The sequence below is a fragment of the Pleurodeles waltl genome, chromosome 12 (assembly GCF_031143425.1).
Source record: "Pleurodeles waltl isolate 20211129_DDA chromosome 12, aPleWal1.hap1.20221129, whole genome shotgun sequence".
NCBI classification, from domain to species: Eukaryota; Metazoa; Chordata; class Amphibia; order Caudata; family Salamandridae; genus Pleurodeles; species Pleurodeles waltl.
This window is the reverse complement of record NC_090451.1, coordinates 106668890-106682953: the sequence shown is the minus strand read 5'-3', so window position 1 is coordinate 106682953 and position 14064 is coordinate 106668890. Positions and strand designations below refer to the sequence as shown.

Genomic DNA, 14064 nt, shown 5'->3' with positions numbered 1-14064 from the left:
ATAACAAATTGCAGCGTCATGCTCTGCTGAGTAAACTGATCTCACGGCAGTGAGGAATGCACAGGCCGGGTGGTGCCCGGCGCACGAAAGCGCGCCTTCTTGTGTTGTACGTCTCTTTGCGCAAATGCAAACTCAAATTTCCTGCACTGTGGTCGGCAGGAGAGACATGGGAAGGTGCAGTAGGGAAGGCTTGAGCAACAAACCGTTGGCTATGTTTTGTTGTTACTTTGTTGACATGAGCTAGAGTAATTTAAAGCAGAAGGAACGGCCAGACCTAAAAACAACTCTCTTACCTCCAACGCCGAATAACCACTATAATTAGAATATCTCAAAAGCAGCTGGCCTTGTAAACTTAATGAGCAAGCAAGCCGATGCATTTTGGGTTTTGTTGTAAAAGAATAGAAATCCTATCCATCCTTTCCTTTTCTTCCGGCAACAACCAATGTTACAAAGATATCACAGCACACAGTGACATTGACTGAAAGAAGAGGCGCTGAGGCTGGCGTGCAGCACTCAACAGCTCTTGTTATTGCAATCCAGGCAGGGGACGGAAGGAGAAAAGTATGAAGGAATTGCGATAGTGAGACCGACTCTTCTGTGTATCTGCATGTCATGGAAAAAGGAGAACTCTGTCATTCATGGCTGGTTAGCTCAGTTGGTTAGAGCGTGGTGCTAATAACGCCAAGGTCGCGAGTTCGATCCCCGTACGGGCCAAGTTAGGTTTTTTCTCTCAAGTAAACTCTTTTTTTCTCATTTAATCAAACGCTTTTAAATCCATACACTCTGTTGCTCCAGTACACGTTCACTTTCCATTAGTCCTTCTTTTGCCACTTCTGACAAAAGCTCAAGCCGGCAGCGCCAGTAGAACAACAGAAGTGCAAGAGATTGTCTCTCCAAGATGGAGACACTGGCTCAGACTATGTCACGTGAGAGGTGGAGGGAGACCAAGAGCTGAATATTAGATGCGTGGGGATAAGAGGAACATAACTCAGGTGAACAGATTCTGGATAGTCATGCTATAGCTAGGATCAGCAATGTTACAGGGGAAAGGATAGGAAAATAATTAGGTGACAGAAGTATAGAAGTGGCTGCAAGGGGGCGTGTCTCTTAACAGGGCCGAAAGATACACTGAAGGCGAAGGTGAAGTGAAAGAAGAAAGAAAGATCAAAGGAAATCAACAGTGATTGAGAGAAAACTCACAAAGGCAAATTGAGCAAAAGACAGGACCTGGGGAGTTAGACTACTTCAATGCAAATTTACGCCGCAGATGAGCATGACAACTGACCCTTGTCCAGTGGTGCTGAAACAATTTTCAGTGTGGGGGTGCTGCCATCAAAGGGCTTCTGAAAATCCAGGAATCATACAAAGAACCAGTCCTGCAGAATGAGCCACGCACATTCAGAAAGAGTGGTGATGCGTTGGTTACTTATTGGTAATCTTCATTAGCCTTAGTCCATTGCATCCTTGTGACAGTCATTACAAAGTAAAGTGATGTCACCCTCCAAGAGGAAGAAAGGACAGGAGGATTCTTAAATGCTAGCGCCATGCACCCAACCTGGGTGCCAAGCCCTTGCCAAAGGACTGATGGGAAGGTGGGCAGGATGTAATGTTTGTGACAAGGACAAGATGGACTTAGGGTAATGCAGAGTTCAAAACATTGGTACTCAAATGCAAAACAGAAAATGTATTAAGCGATAATGCTTCACAAATGTATGCATTGAGGCCCAAGTAACCACCCTAGGAATTTCCTAGATTGTTACTCACTGGAATTCAACCCAGGAGGTGGCCATTCCTCTCGTAGACCATCCCTGACCTGGAAGATTTTCTAAAAAGCCTTGCAAAGCCAGAAAAATTGACAACTTAATCCACCTACTCAGAGTCATAAAAGTCACCTTCTTGTCTTTTCCAGGCTGTCCAAAAGTAACAAACAAGGAGTTGGTTTTCCTGAACTGCAGAGGCCTGGTGACATAAATGAAAAGAGCTCTTTAAACATCAAGTGTATTCAACAAATGTTCTTCCGGAGAGGAAGGAGAGGGAATGAAAGAAGGAAGAATTATTTCCTAAGATCTATCAAAAATAGACTTAACCTTTGCAGCAAAGGTAGGGCTAGGCCTTAAAGTTACCCCATCTTCTAAAGTATCAAATGAAGAGAGGACAGCATTTTAAGGCTCCCAGCTCCCCAATTGTTCTCAGCAAGGTGATAGCAAATAGGAAAATAACTTTATAGGAGACAATCTTTAATTGTACAGTATCCAGATCTTCAAAGAGATAAAATTGCAAAGCCTATAAAAGAGTAGGAAGATTCTGAGTTGGAGAAAAGGGATTTTTCATTGTTCTTACCATCGACAAAAGATCATAACAGTCTAGACACCAAAGAGTGTAACATCGACGAAGGTACAGAAAAGTCCCTAAAAGCCTTTATCGCAAACCAATGAGCTTTCAGAGTGGAAAGAGATTCAAGTGAAACCCATTCAGAAGAAAATGCAAAATAGCAGACAAACTACAGGTAGGTGCCAAAAGATCATGAGCAGAACATCACGTCTGAAAGGACTTCCAGTTCTTTGAGTAAGACTTCGAAGTAGAAGGCCTGCTGGAGTGCTGAATTAACTCCACTAAGGAAGAGGAAAGACCCTTTGCTAGCAGTCCAGACTTCTCAACCTCGAAAGCGATAGAGTGAGTTGGAGCAAGAAGGTCAGGGACGACGTTCTGAGAAGAGACACACTTGAGCAGTACCCAAGGAGGTAGAAGAGCCAGGGGTTCAGAAGAGGAAACAATGACATCTCCTCTGGCCAATCAGGGCCAACAAGAATCATGTTCCCTCCCCCTGCTGAGACTTGAAGAGAACCATCTGGATCAATAAAAAGGGGGGGAATGTATAAAGGAGACTTCTCAGCCACTTTATCACCAATACGTCCACTACCTAGGCTCCTTGTTCCGGAAACCTGGATCAGAATCGACAAAGATGAGCATTGTCCTTGTTTGAAAAGAGATCCAGAAAGGGTTTCACAAACTCTCGGCATATCTCTCAAAACAACGACCTGGATAAGTCAACTCCAGCAAATTTGGAAACCTCCAGCTGTCTGCCATCACATTGTCGCTGCCCTTTATGTGTACTGTCGACGTATGCAACAGGTTGATCTCTGCCCAATAGCCCAATTGTTCTGCTATTGCATTGAGGGATTTTCAATGCATGCTTCACTGCTGGTTAATGTAAAAGACCGCTACCTTATTCTCTGTCTTTACTAGCACATTTTTCTGAGACAGATGATGATGGGAAAACTTTAAAGCCCTGAAGCTTACCATCAACTCCATCTACTTCCATGACCTCCGACTCTCTAGGAAAGACCACTTGAATCGACAGGATCAGTCCAACACAGTAGCTCTCCAGCCAGGTTTGCTGGCATCTGTTGCTAGGAATTCAGGAGGATCCAGGTGTATTAGTGTCCACTTAGACCAGTGGTCTTCAAATTCTTTAATGCCACATCCACCCAAAGGGAAAAAAAAACATTGGTGCCTCCCCTCTGAATTTTCCAGAATTCTTCTATCAAATTGACACTGTTTAAATATGTCTAGACCTATTTAAACATTGCAGTTAAGTTCTGTTACTGTTTTAAAAATGCAATCAAATACATGACCCCAAATATACTCTTCTGGTCAGGCAGGCCTTACTAACCAATTGCAGCGTCATGCTCTGCTGAGTAAACTGATCTCACGGCAGTGAGGAATGCACAGGCCGGGTGGTGCCCGGCGCACGAAAGCGCGCCTTCTTGTGTTGTACGTCTCTTTGCGCAAATGCAAACTCAAATTTCCTGCACTGTGGTCGGCAGGAGAGACATGGGAAGGTGCAGTAGGGAAGGCTTGAGCAACAAACCGTTGGCTATGTTTTGTTGTTACTTTGTTGACATGAGCTAGAGTAATTTAAAGCAGAAGGAACGGCCAGACCTAAAAACAACTCTCTTACCTCCAATGCCGAATAACCACTATAATTAGAATATCTCAAAAGCAGCTGGCCTTGTAAACTTAATGAGCAAGCAAGCCGATGCATTTTGGGTTTTGTTGTAAAAGAATAGAAATCCTATCCATCCTTTCCTTTTCTTCCGGCAACAACCAATGTTACAAAGATATCACAGCACACAGTGACATTGACTGAAAGAAGAGGCGCTGAGGCTGGCGTGCAGCACTCAACAGCTCTTGTTATTGCAATCCAGGCAGGTGACGGAAGGAGAAAAGTATGAAGGAATTGCGATAGTGAGACCGACTCTTCTGTGTATCAGCATGTCATGGAAAAAGGATAACTCTGTCATTCATGGCCGGTTAGCTCAGTTGGTTAGAGCATGGTGCTAATAACACCAAGGTTGCGGGTTCGATCCCCGTACGGGACAAGTTACATTCTTTCTCTCAAGTAAACTCTTTTTTTCTCATTTAATCAAACGCTTTTAAATCCATACACTCTGTTGCTCCACTACACGTTCACTTTCCATTAGTCCTTCTTTTGCCACTTCTGACCAAAGCTGAAGCCGGCAGCCCCAGTAGAACAACAGAAGTGCAAGAGATTGTCTCTCCAAGATGGAGACACTGGCTCAGACTATGTCACGTGAGAGGTGGAGGGAGACCAAGAGCTGATTATTAGATGCGTGGGGATAAGAGGAACATAACTCAGGTGAACAGATTCTGGATAGTCATGCTATAGCTAGGATCAGCAACGTTACAGGGGAAAGGATAGGAAAATAATTAGGTGACAGAAGTATAGAAGTGGCTACAAGGGGACGTGTCTCTTAACAGGGCCGAAAGATACACTGAAGGCGAAGGTGAAGTGAAAGAAGAAAGAAAGATCAAAGGAAATCAACAGTGATTGAGAGAAAACTCACAAAGGCAAATTGAGCAAAAGACAGGACCTGGGGAGTTAGACTACTTCAATGCAAATTTATGCCGCAGATGAGCATGACAACTGACCCTTGTCCAGTGGTGCTGAAACAATTTTCAGTGTGGGGGTGCTGCCATCAAAGGGCTTCTGAAAATCCAGGAATCATACAAAGAACCAGTCCTGCAGAATGAGCCACGCACATTCAGAAAGAGTGGTGATGCGTTGGTTACTTATTGGTAATCTTCATTAGCCTTAGTCCATTGCGTCCTTTTGACAGTCATTACAAAGTAAAGTGATGTCACCCTCCAAGAGGAAGAAAGGACAGGAGGATTCTTAAATGCTAGCGCCATGCACCCAACCTGGGTGCCAAGCCCTTGCCAAAGGACTGATGGGAAGGTGGGCAGGATGTAATGTTTGTGACAAGGACAAGATGGACTTAGGGTAATGCAGAGTTCAAAACATTGGTACTCAAATGCAAAACAGAAAATGTATTAAGCGATAATGCTTCACAAATGTATGCATTGAGGCCCAAGTAACCACCCTAGGAATTTCCTAGATTGTTACTCACTGGAATTCAACCCAGGAGGTGGCCATTCCTCTCGTAGACCATCCCTGACCTGGAAGATTTTCTAAAAAGCCTTGCAAAGCCAGAAAAATTGACAACTTAATCCACCTACTCAGAGTCATAAAAGTCACCTTCTTGTCTTTTCCAGGCTGTCCAAAAGTCACAAACAAGGAGTCGGTTTTCCTGAACTGCAGAGGCCTGGTGACATAAATGAAAAGAGCTCTTTAAACATCAAGTGTATTCAACAAATGTTCTTCCGGAGAGGAAGGAGAGGGAATGAAAGAAGGAAGAATTATTTCCTAAGATCTATCAAAAATAGACTTAACCTTTGCAGCAAAGGTAGGGCTAGGCCTTAAAGTTACCCCGTCTTCCAAAGTATCAAATGAAGAGAGGACAGCATTTTAAGGCTCCCAGCTCCCCAATTGTTCTCAGCAAGGTGATAGCAAATAGGAAAATAACTTTATAGGAGACAATCTTTAATTGTACAGTATCCAGATCCTCAAAGAGATAACATTGGAAAGCCTATAAAAGAGTAGGAAGATTCTGAGTTGGAGAAAAGGGATTTTTCATTGTTCTTACCATTGACAAAAGATCATAACAGTCTAGACACCTAAGAGTGTAACATCGATGAAAGTTCAGAAAAGTCCCTAAAAGCCTTTATCGCAAACCAATGAGCTTTCAGAGTGGAAAGAGATTCAAGTGAAACCCATTCAGAAGAAAATGCAAAATAGCAGACAAACTACAGGTAGGTGCCAAAAGATCATGAGCAGAACATCACGTCTGAAAGGACTTCCAGTTCTTTGAGTAAGACTTCGAAGTAGAAGGCCTGCTGGAGTGCTGAATTAACTCCACTAAGGAAGAGGAAAGACCCTTTGCTAGCAGTCCAGACTTCTCAACCTCCAAAGCGATAGAGTGAGTTGGAGCAAGAAGGTCAGGGACGACGTTCTGAGAAGAGACACACTTGAGCAGTACCCAAGGAGGTAGAAGAGCCAGGGGTTCAGAAGAGGAAACCATGACATCTCTGGCCAATCAGGGCCAACAAGAATCAAGTTCCCTCCCCCTGCTGAGACTTGAAAAGAACCATCTGGATCAATAAAAAGGGGGGGAATGTATAAAGGAGACTTCTCAGCCACTTTATCACCAATACGTCCACTACATAGGCTCCTTGTTCCGGAAACCTGGATCAGAATCGACAAAGATGAGCATTGTCCTTGTTTGAAAAGAGATCCAGAAAGGGTTTCACAAAATCTCAGCATATCTCTCAAAACAACGAGCTGGATAACGTCAACTCCAGCAAATTTGGAAACCTCCAGCTGTCTGCCATCACATTGTCGGTGCCCTTGATGTGTACTGCCGACGTATGCAACAGGTTGATCTCTGCCCAATAGCCCAATTGTTCTGCTATTGCATTGAGGGATTTTGAATGCATGCTTCACTGCTGGTTAATGTAAAAGACCGCTACCTTATTCTCTGTCTTTACTAGCACATTTTTCTGAGACAGATGATGATGGGAAAACTTCAAAGCCCTGAAGCTTACCATTAACTCCATCTACTTCCATGACCTCCGACTCTCTAGGAAAGACCACTTGAATCGACAGGATCAGTCCAACACAGTAGCTCTCCAGCCAGGTTTGCTGGCATCTGTTGCGAGGAATTCAGGAGGATCCAGGTGTATTAGTGTCCACTTAGACCAGTGGTCTTCAAATTCTTTAATGCCACATCCACCCAAAGGGAAAAAAAAAACATTGGTGCCTCCCCTCTGAATTTTCCAGAATTCTTCTATCAAATTGACACTGTTTAAATATGTCTAGACCTATTTAAACATTGCAGTTAAGTTCTGTTACTGTTTTAAAAATGCAATCAAATACATGACCCCAAATATACTATTCAGGTCAGGCAGGCCTTACTAACCAATTGCAGCGTCATCCTCTGCTGAGTAAACTGATCTCACGGCAGTGAGGAATGCACAGGCCGGGTGGTGCCCGGCGCACGAAAGCGCGCCTTCTTGTGTTGTACGTCTCTTTGCGCAAATGCAAACTCAAATTTCCTGCACTGTGGTCGGCAGGAGAGACATGGGAAGGTGCAGTAGGGAAGGCTTGAGCAACAAACCGTTGGCTATGTTTTGTTGTTACTTTGTTGACATGAGCTAGAGTAATTTAAAGCAGAAGGAACGGCCAGACCTAAAAACAACTCTCTTACCTCCAACGCCGAATAACCACTATAATTAGAATATCTCAAAAGCAGCTGGCCTTGTAAACTTAATGAGCAAGCAAGCCGATGCATTTTGGGTTTTGTTGTAAAAGAATACAAATCCTATCCATCCTTTCCTTTTCTTCCGGCGACAACCAATGTTACAAAGATATCACAGCACACAGTGACATTGACTGAAAGAAGAGGCGCTGAGGCTGGCGTGCAGCACTCAACAGCTCTTGTTATTGCAATCCAGGCAGGGGACGGAAGGAGAAAAGTATGAAGGAATTGTGATAGTGAGACCGACTCTTCTGTGTATCTGCATGTCATGGAAAAAGGAGAACTCTGTCATTCATGGCTGGTTAGCTCAGTTGGTTAGAGTGTGGTGCTAATAACGCCAAGGTCGTGAGTTCGATCCCCGTACGGGGCCAAGTTAAGTTTTTTCTCTCAAGTAAACTCTTTTTTCTCATTTAATCAAACGCTTTTAAATCCATACACTCTGTTGCTCCAGTACACGTTCACTTTCCATTAGTCCTTCTTTTGCCACTTCTGACAAAAGCTCAAGCCGGCAGCGCCAGTAGAACAACAGAAGTGCAAGAGATTGTCTCTCCAAGATGGAGACACTGGCTCAGACTATGTCACGTGAGAGGTGGAGGGAGACCAAGAGCTGATTATTAGATGCGTGGGGATAAGAGGAACATAACTCAGGTGAACAGATTCTGGATAGTCATGCTATAGCTAGGATCAGCAATGTTACAGGGGAAAGGATAGGAAAATAATTAGGTGACAGAAGTATAGAAGTGGCTACAAGGGGGCGTGTCTCTTAACAGGGCCGAAAGATACACTGAAGGCGAAGGTGAAGTGAAAGAAGAAAGAAAGATCAAAGGAAATCAACAGTGATTGAGAGAAAACTCACAAAGGCAAATTGAGCAAAAGACAGGACCTGGGGAGTTAGACTACTTCAATGCAAATTTACGCCGCAGATGAGCATGACAACTGACCCTTGTCCAGTGGTGCTGAAACAATTTTCAGTGTGGGGGTGCTGCCATCAAAGGGCTTCTGAAAATCCAGGAATCATACAAAGAACCAGTCCTGCAGAATGAGCCACGCACATTCAGAAAGAGTGGTGATGCGTTGGTTACTTATTGGTAATCTTCATTAGCCTTAGTCCATTGCATCCTTGTGACAGTCATTACAAAGTAAAGTGATGTCACCCTCCAAGAGGAAGAAAGGACAGGAGGATTCTTAAATGCTAGCGCCATGCACCCAACCTGGGTGCCAAGCCCTTGCCAAAGGACTGATGGGAAGGTGGGCAGGATGTAATGTTTGTGACAAGGACAAGATGGACTTAGGGTAATGCAGAGTTCAAAACATTGGTACTCAAATGCAAAACAGAAAATGTATTAAGCGATAATGCTTCACAAATGTATGCATTGAGGCCCAAGTAACCACCCTAGGAATTTCCTAGATTGTTACTCACTGGAATTCAACCCAGGAGGTGGCCATTCCTCTCGTAGACCATCCCTGACCTGGAAGATTTTGTAAAAAGCCTTGCAAAGCCAGAAAAATTGACAACTTAATCCACCTACTCAGAGTCATAAAAGTCACCTTCTTGTCTTTTCCAGGCTGTCCAAAAGTAACAAACAAGGAGTTGGTTTTCCTGAACTGCAGAGGCCTGGTGACATAAATGAAAAGAGCTCTTTAAACATCAAGTGTATTCAACAAATGTTCTTCCGGAGAGGAAGGAGAGGGAATGAAAGAAGGAAGAATTATTTCCTAAGATCTATCAAAAATAGACTTAACCTTTGCAGCAAAGGTAGGGCTAGGCCTTAAAGTTACCCCATCTTCTAAAGTATCAAATGAAGAGAGGACAGCATTTTAAGGCTCCCAGCTCCCCAATTGTTCTCAGCAAGGTGATAGCAAATAGGAAAATAACTTTATAGGAGACAATCTTTAATTGTACAGTATCCAGATCCTCAAAGAGATAAAATTGGAAAGCCTATAAAAGAGTAGGAAGATTCTGAGTTGGAGAAAAGGGATTTTTCATTGTTCTTACCATTGACAAAAGATCATAACAGTCTAGACACCAAAGAGTGTAACATCGACGAAGGTACAGAAAAGTCCCTAAAAGCCTTTATCGCAAACCAATGAGCTTTCAGAGTGGAAAGAGATTCAAGTGAAACCCATTCAGAAGAAAATGCAAAATAGCAGAAAAACTACAGGTAGGTGCCAAAAGATCATGAGCAGAACATCACGTCTGAAAGGACTTCCAGTTCTTTGCGTAAGACTTCGAAGTAGAAGGCCTGCTGGAGTGCTGAATTAACTCCACTAAGGAAGAGGAAAGACCCTTTGCTAGCAGTCCAGACTTCTCAACCTCCAAAGCGATAGAGTGAGTTGGAGCAAGAAGGTCAGGGACGACGTTCTGAGAAGAGACACACTTGAGCAGTACCCAAGGAGGTAGAAGAGCCAGGGGTTCAGAAGAGGAAACAATGACATCTCCTCTGGCCAATCAGGGCCAACAAGAATCATGTTCCCTCCCCCTGCTGAGACTTGAAGAGAACCATCTGGATCAATAAAAAGGGGGGGAATGTATAAAGGAGACTTCTCAGCCACTTTATCACCAATACGTCCACTACCTAGGCTCCTTGTTCCGGAAACCTGGATCAGAATCGACAAAGATGAGCATTGTCCTTGTTTGAAAAGAGATCCAGAAAGGGTTTCACAAACTCTCGGCATATCTCTCAAAACAACGACCTGGATAAGTCAACTCCAGCAAATTTGGAAACCTCCAGCTGTCTGCCATCACATTGTCGGTGCCCTTGATGTGTACTGCCGACGTATGCAACAGGTTGATCTCTGCCCAATAGCCCAATTGTTCTGCTATTGCATTGAGGGATTTTCAATGCATGCTTCACTGCTGGTTAATGTAAAAGACCGCTACCTTATTCTCTGTCTTTACTAGCACATTTTTCTGAGACAGATGATGATGGGAAAACTTTAAAGCCCTGAAGCTTACCATCAACTCCATCTACTTCCATGACCTCCGACTCTCTAGGAAAGACCACTTGAATCGACAGGATCAGTCCAACACAGTAGCTCTCCAGCCAGGTTTGCTGGCATCTGTTGCTAGGAATTCAGGAGGATCCAGGTGTATTAGTGTCCACTTAGACCAGTGGTCTTCAAATTCTTTAATGCCACATCCACCCAAAGGGAAAAAAAAACATTGGTGCCTCCCCTCTGAATTTTCCAGAATTCTTCTATCAAATTGACACTATTTAAATATGTCTAGACCTATTTAAACATTGCAGTTAAGTTCTGTTACTGTTTTAAAAATGCAATCAAATACATGACCCCAAATATACTCTTCTGGTCAGGCAGGCCTTACTAACCAATTGCAGCGTCATGCTCTGCTGAGTAAACTGATCTCACGGCAGTGAGGAATGCACAGGCCGGGTGGTGCCCGGCGCACGAAAGCGCGCCTTCTTGTGTTGTACGTCTCTTTGCGCAAATGCAAACTCAAATTTCCTGCACTGTGGTCGGCAGGAGAGACATGGGAAGGTGCAGTAGGGAAGGCTTGAGCAACAAACCGTTGGCTATGTTTTGTTGTTACTTTGTTGACATGAGCTAGAGTAATTTAAAGCAGAAGGAACGGCCAGACCTAAAAACAACTCTCTTACCTTCAATGCCGAATAACCACTATAATTAGAATATCTCAAAAGCAGCTGGCCTTGTAAACTTAATGAGCAAGCAAGCCGATGCATTTTGGGTTTTGTTGTAAAAGAATAGAAATCCTATCCATCCTTTCCTTTTCTTCCGGCAACAACCAATGTTACAAAGATATCACAGCACACAGTGACATTGACTGAAAGAAGAGGCGCTGAGGCTGGCGTGCAGCACTCAACAGCTCTTGTTATTGCAATCCAGGCAGGTGACGGAAGGAGAAAAGTATGAAGGAATTGCGATAGTGAGACCGACTCTTCTGTGTATCAGCATGTCATGGAAAAAGGATAACTCTGTCATTCATGGCCGGTTAGCTCAGTTGGTTAGAGGGTGGTGCTAATAACACCAAGGTTGCGGGTTCGATCCCCGTACGGGACAAGTTACGTTTTTTCTCTCAAGTAAACTCTTTTTTTCTCATTTAATCAAACGCTTTTAAATCCATACACTCTGTTGCTCCACTACACGTTCACTTTCCATTAGTCCTTCTTTTGCCACTTCTGACCAAAGCTGAAGCCGGCAGCCCCAGTAGAACAACAGAAGTGCAAGAGATTGTCTCTCCAAGATGGAGACACTGGCTCAGACTATGTCACGTGAGAGGTGGAGGGAGACCAAGAGCTGATTATTAGATGCGTGGGGTTAAGAGGAACATAACTCAGGTGAACAGATTCTGGATAGTCATGCTATAGCTAGGATCAGCAACGTTACAGGGGAAAGGATAGGAAAATAATTAGGTGACAGAAGTATAGAAGTGGCTACAAGGGGGCGTGTCTCTTAACAGGGCCGAAAGATACACTGAAGGCGAAGGTGAAGTGAAAGAAGAAAGAAAGATCAAAGGAAATCAACAGTGATTGAGAGAAAACTCACAAAGGCAAATTGAGCAAAAGACAGGACCTGGGGAGTTAGACTACTTCAATGCAAATTTACGCCGCAGATGAGCATGACAACTGACCCTTGTCCAGTGGTGCTGAAACAATTTTCAGTGTGGGGGTGCTGCCATCAAAGGGCTTCTGAAAATCCAGGAATCCTCCAAAGAACCAGTCCTGCAGAATGAGCCACGCACATTCAGAAAGAGTGGTGATGCGTTGGTTACTTATTGGTAATCTTCATTAGCCTTAGTCCATTGCGTCCTTGTGACAGTCATTACAAAGTAAAGTGATGTCACCCTCCAAGAGGAAGAAAGGACAGGAGGATTCTTAAATGCTAGCGCCATGCACCCAACCTGGGTGCCAAGCCCTTGCCAAAGGACTGATGGGAAGGTGGGCAGGATGTAATGTTTGTGACAAGGACAAGATGGACTTAGGGTAATGCAGAGTTCAAAACATTGGTACTCAAATGCAAAACAGAAAATGTATTAAGCTATAATGCTTCACAAATGTATGCATTGAGGCCCAAGTAACCACCCTAGGAATTTCCTAGATTGTTACTCACTGGAATTCAACCCAGGAGGTGGCCATTCCTCTCGTAGACCATCCCTGACCTGGAAGATTTTCTAAAAAGCCTTGCAAAGCCAGAAAAATTGACAACTTAATCCACCTACTCAGAGTCATAAAAGTCACCTTCTTGTCTTTTCCAGGCTGTCCAAAAGTCACAAACAAGGAGTCGGTTTTCCTGAACTGCAGAGGCCTGGTGACATAAATGAAAAGAGCTCTTTAAACATCAAGTGTATTCAACAAATGTTCTTCCGGAGAGGAAGGAGAGGGAATAAAAGAAGGAAGAATTATTTCCTAAGATCTATCAAAAAAAGACTTAACCTTTGCAGCAAAGGTAGGGCTAGGCCTTAAAGTTACCCCGTCTTCCAAAGTATCAAATGAAGAGAGGACAGCATTTTAAGGCTCCCAGCTCCCCAATTGTTCTCAGCAAGGTGATAGCAAATAGGAAAATAACTTTATAGGAGACAATCTTTAATTGTACAGTATCCAGATCCTCAAAGAGATAACATTGGAAAGCCTATAAAAGAGTAGGAAGATTCTGAGTTGGAGAAAAGGGATTTTTCATTGTTCTTACCATTGACAAAAGATCATAACAGTCTAGACACCAAAGAGTGTAACATCGATGAAAGTTCAGAAAAGTCCCTAAAAGCCTTTATCGCAAACCAATGAGCTTTCAGAGTGGAAAGAGATTCAAGTGAAACCCATTCAGAAGAAAATGCAAAATAGCAGACAAACTACAGGTAGGTGCCAAAAGATCATGAGCAGAACATCACGTCTGAAAGGACTTCCAGTTCTTTGAGTAAGACTTCGAAGTAGAAGGCCTGCTGGTGTGCTGAATTAACTCCACTAAGGAAGAGGAAAGACCCTTTGCTAGCAGTCCAGACTTCTCAACCTCCAAAGCGATAGAGTGAGTTGGAGCAAGAAGGTCAGGGACGACGTTCTGAGAAGAGACACACTTGAGCAGTACCCAAGGAGGTAGAAGAGCCAGGGGTTCAGAAGAGGAAACCATGACATCTCTGGCCAATCAGGGCCAACAAGAATCAAGTTCCCTCCCCCTGCTGAGACTTGAAAAGAACCATCTGGATCAATAAAAAGGGGGGGAATGTATAAAGGAGACTTCTCAGCCACTTTATCACCAATACGTCCACTACATAGGCTCCTTGTTCCGGAAACCTGGATCAGAATCGACAAAGATGAGCATTGTCCTTGTTTGAAAAGAGATCCAGAAAGGGTTTCACAAACTCTCAGCATATCTCTCAAAACAACGAGCTGGATAACGTCAACTCCAGCAAATT

General features: G+C 43.7%; 1 non-coding gene across 1 annotated transcript; it reads left to right on the top strand.

The window, feature by feature from the left end:
- The first annotated feature begins 640 nt into the window (after positions 1–640).
- On the top strand, positions 641–714 carry TRNAI-AAU (transfer RNA isoleucine (anticodon AAU)). Its single transcript has one exon. It is a non-coding gene; the product is annotated as a tRNA-Ile (tRNA).
- Positions 715–14064: the final 13350 nt, after the last annotated feature.